The sequence below is a fragment of the Entelurus aequoreus genome, linkage group LG19 (genome assembly GCF_033978785.1).
Source record: "Entelurus aequoreus isolate RoL-2023_Sb linkage group LG19, RoL_Eaeq_v1.1, whole genome shotgun sequence".
Taxonomy (NCBI): Eukaryota; Metazoa; Chordata; class Actinopteri; order Syngnathiformes; family Syngnathidae; genus Entelurus; species Entelurus aequoreus.
This window is the reverse complement of record NC_084749.1, coordinates 8492786-8498233: the sequence shown is the minus strand read 5'-3', so window position 1 is coordinate 8498233 and position 5448 is coordinate 8492786. Positions and strand designations below refer to the sequence as shown.

Genomic DNA, 5448 nt, shown 5'->3' with positions numbered 1-5448 from the left:
ATAAGACGTTTTAGATAACAAGTATATGTAGTATTTATGTTTTTAAGACAAGTTAAGACCCCCCAAAAAAACTATTTTGTGTCGGAATTACTTTTACTTTATTTTGGTTGTGTTTACTTCAAGAATATTGGCCCATAGATATAAAACAATATTTGTTTTTCAAAACCCAATATTTTAAGAACAAATTAACATTTACAAAAACATTTTACTTTTATATTTTTTAGGCATTTTTACTAAATTACTTTTGCTGTATTTTAGTTGTATTTAGTTCAAGCATATTGGCCCAAAAACAATATCTGTATTTCAAAACACAATATTTATAATTTTACTTTTAAGATAAAATTAAACACAAAAAAATGCTGCATTTATATTTTCAGGCATCTTTACTAAATTACTTTTACTTTATTTTAATTGTGTTTAGTTCCATCATATAAGCCTTTATAACCAAATACATCAATATCTAATTTTTGAGGGGGGGCTAAAACAAAACAAAAATCAAATGTATATTTTTAGGCATCTACACAAAGTTGACTTGTATTTACTTCCAGCATATAGACCATATATAACTATATATGTCTTTCAAAAGTCTATTTTGAGAGGAAAATGAACTTTAAAGACCAAGAAAAGACCAAATGTATGTTTTTACGCATTACTTGTATTGTATTTTAGATGCAATTACTTCCACTGTATAAAAAAATAGAACACAATCTTTATTTTTCAAGACAAAAAAATTTTTTCAATACAACATCAAGTTACTTTTACTTTATTTTAATTGTGTTTAGTTCCATCATATAAGCCTTTAGAACCAAATACATCAATATCTATTTTTGAGGGGGGGCTAAAACAAAAAAAAAACAAATGTATATTTTTAGGCATCTACACAAAGTTGACTTGTATTTTAGTTGTATTTACTTCCAGCACTTAGACCATATATAACTATATATGTCTTTCAAAAGTCTATTTTGAGAGGAAAATGAACTTTAAAGACAAAAAAAAGACCAAATGTATGTTTTTACGCATTACTTGTCTTGTATTTTAGATGCAATTACTTCCACTGTATAAAAAAATAGAACACAATCTTTATTTTTCAAGACATTTTTTTTTTCAATACAACATCAAGTTACTTTTACTTTATTTTATATAGTTGTATTTAATTCCAGCATATTTACCAAATATGTGTCTTCTTTTTCAGGACACATTTTTAAAGACAAAATAATAATAATAATAATAATAATACCTGGGATTTATATAGCGCTTTTTTATGTACCCAAAGTCGCTTTACATGTTTTTCTGAACCCAAATATGCTACTCTACTAATCTATTACTCTTACTTTTATGTCTTATTCTATTTTGTTCCAGCATATTGACCCATATATATATATATATATATATATATATATATATATATATATATATATATATATATATATATATATATATATATATATATATATATATATATATATATATATATATATATATATATATATATATACACACACACACATTTTCTACCGCTTGTCCCTTTTTTTGGGCCATGGGGGGTGCTGGAGCCTATCTCAGCTGCATTCGTGCGGAAGGCGGGGTACACCCTGGACAAGTCGCCACCTCATCGCAGGGATATATATATATATATATATATATATATATATATATATATATATATATATATATATATAAACACATATACACATATATATACATATATACAAGCGGTAGAAAATAGATGGAGATATATATATATATATATACATATATATATATATATATATATATATATATATATAAACACATATACACATATATATACATATATACAAGCGGTAGAAAATAGATGGATATATATATATATATATATATATATATATATATATATATATATATATATATATATTTATATAAATAAACACATATACACATATATATACATATATACAAGCGGTAGAAAATAGATGGAGATATATATATATATATATATATATATATATATATATATATATATATATATATATATATATATATATATATATATATATATATATATATATATATATATATTTATATAAATAAACACATATACACATATATATACATATATACAAGCGGTAGAAAATAGATGGATATATATATATATATATATATATATATATATATATATATATATATTTATATATATATACACATACTTACTTATATATATATATATATTCATATATATATGTAAATATATATATATATACATATATACATATATATACACATATATACAAGCGGTAGAAAATAGATGGAGATATATATATATATATATATATATATATATATATATATATTTATATAAATAAACACATATATATACATATATACAAGCGGTAGAAAATAGATGGATGGATATATATATATATATATATATATATATATATATATATATATATATTTATATATATATATACACATACTTACTTATATATATATATATATACATATATATATATGTAAATATATATATACATATATACATATATATACACATATATATACATATATACAAGCGGTAGAAAATGGATGGATATATATATATATATATATATATATATATATATATATATATATATATATATATATATATATATATATATATATATATATATATATATATATATATATATATATATATATATGTATTCTGTTTTTCAACACCCAACTTTGAGGGGAAAAATTGACTTTTAGGACGAACTCAAACAGAAAAAATATACACCATTCCTATTTTTAGGCACCTTTACATAATTTATTTTATTTTACTTGTATTTAGTTCAAGCACATTATCCCAAACATAATGCATGTAACAATATCCTTTTATTCAACACCTAATTTCGAGGGACAAAACGAACTTTGAAGACTGTAAGGATGCCTAAAATACATAAATTGGATGTTTGTGTGTTCTTTTTTTATTTTAGTTGTATATATCATATTGACCTAAATATAACGCAATACTTTTACTTTCTCATATAGTTGTGTTGCTCTAATATATATATATATATATATATATATATATATATATATATATATATATATATATATATATATATATATATATATATATATAAACAGCCAGTTTGTTAAATACAAACACATTAAAGACACTCAAAGACCAAATTCATATTTTTTGTAATCATCTTGAGGGTTATTATTGTATTTTAGTGGTGTTTAGTTCCAGCATATTGACCTAAATAGAACACCATCCTTTATTTACTTCCTCATATAGTCCTGTTTACTTCCAGCTTATGAAACTACATCTATATATATATGTTCATGTTTGAGGGATAAACTTCATTCAAATACAGAACTAAAGACAATAAAAGACCAAATTCATCTTTTTGTAATCATTCCGACAGTTATTAGTGTTGTAGTTAGTTAGTTAGTTAGTTAGTTAGTTAGTTAGTTAGTTAGTTAGTTAGTTAGTTAGTTCCACAACAACATTTGCGCCACTTCATCAACTGGAGAAAACTTTAACATCAATTGAAAGTGTGCCAAAAAGCATTTACTTTTGTCGTAAAAAAAAAAAAAAAATTAATGGAAAAAGTGAACGGCGCGAGTTTTACGCACTTTAAAAAACAAACAAAACAAAAAAAACGTTAATTAACATTAACGCGCGCCAATCAAACCATCAATGACGTCAATTAAACATCATGTCCACAACACGACTCACCGTGACGAAGACAGTCCACGCAACAACTTCCAAAAACTTGCTCCACGAGCGACGAGACACTTTGCGGGCGTGTGCGTGGAGGACGGCGTGCACGTGCTCCTCCTTCGGGATGCTGCGGCTCTTAGTGGTCGTGGATCGCAGCGGGATGAGGACACCAGTGGGGGGGTGTGACCGTGTGTGTGTGTGTGTGTCCCCGTGTGTGTGTGTGTGTGTGTGTGTGTGTGTGTGTGTGTGTGTGTGTGTGTGTGTGTGTGTGTGTGTGTGTGTGTGTGTACGAGAGTCACCCCCTCCCTCCCTCTTCCTGCCCCCCCACGCGTGACGACCACCTCCCGCTAAATTGAAGTGGATTTGTATGGCTCCTTCTTCCATAATCGGAACAATAACGCGCACTTTTCCCGCGCAGGTCAAATAAAAGCAGTTGTGCGTGGAAATAAGAAGTAACTAGTAACTCCCCTCAGGTGAGAAATAAGAAGTAACTAGTAACTCCCCTCAGGTGAGAAATAAGAAGTAATTAGTAACTCCCCTCAGGTGAGAAATAAGAAGTAACTAGTAACTCCCGTCAGGTGAGAAATAAGAAGTAATTAGTAACTCCCGTCAGGTGAGAAATAAGAAGTAACTAGTAACTCCCGTCAGGTGAGAAATAAGAAGTAAGTAGTAACTCCCACCAGGTGAGAAATAAGAAGTAACTAGTAACTGAGAAGGAGTCACATCAGGCTGGGATCATTGAAGAAAGCGTGCGTGGGAGTTTGTCACCTGGACACACGTGAGGCGGGAATTACGCAATCAGGCAAAGTTAAAAAAAAAAAAAAAAAGATCAAACATGAATGCAAAAAAAAAAAAAACTGCTGCAAAAAAACAGAAATAAAAACAAGTGCATGAGAGAAATGCTGCAGAACAAAAATGAATGTTATGCTAATGTTAGCGACATCAATTGGTGGCTTTATATACTGTAACATGTTGCAGGACACAATGTCTATTTCTTTATGTCTCTATTTTCTTTATGTCTATTCTCTTTATGTCTCTATTTTCTTTATCCCTCTATTTTATTTATGTCTCTATTTTATTTATGTCTCTATTTTCTTTATGTCTCTATTTTATTTATGTCTATTTTCTTTATGTGTATTCTCTTTATGTCTCTATTTTCTTTATGTCTCCATTTTCTTTATGTCTATTTTCTTTATGTCTATTCTCTTTATGTCTCTATTTTCTTTGTCTATTCTCTTTATGTCTCTATTTTCTTTATGTCTATTCTCTTTATGTCTCTGTTTTCTTTATGTCTCCATTTTCTTTATGTTTCTATTTTCTTTATGTCTCTATTTATTTGTGTCTATTTTGTTTATGTCTCTATTTTCTTTATACCCATTTTATTTATGTCTATTTTCTTTATATCCATTTTATTTATGTCTATTTTCTTTATGTTTCTATTTTCTTTATGTCTCTATTTTCTTTGTCTCTATTTTCTTTGTGTCTATTTTCTTTGTCTTTATTTTCTTTGTCTATTTTCTTTATGTCTTTATTTTCTTTGTGTCTCTATTTTGTTTATGTGTCTATTTTCTTTATATCCATTTTCTTTATGTCTATTTTCTTTGTCTCTATTTTTTTATATCTGTATTTTATTTGTGTCTCTATTTTATTTGTGTCTCTATTTTCTTTATGTCTCTATTTTCTTTGTGTCTATTTTCTTTATATCCATTTTCTTTATGTCTCTGTTTTTTATATCTGTATTTTATTTGTGTCTCTAT

At 26.6% G+C, this 5448-nt stretch overlaps 1 protein-coding gene across 1 annotated transcript in view; it reads right to left on the bottom strand.

Annotated features, from left to right (window-relative positions):
• Nucleotides 1-3811, bottom strand: part of LOC133635065 (E3 ubiquitin-protein ligase RNF220-like) — a 119390-nt gene extending 115579 nt beyond the window's left edge. The window contains exon 1 of the mRNA XM_062027818.1: nucleotides 3707-3811. The gene's annotated coding sequence lies outside the window, so the exon portion shown is untranslated. The remainder of the gene's footprint in view (nucleotides 1-3706) is intronic.
• Between the last annotated feature and the right edge of the window lie 1637 nt (nucleotides 3812-5448).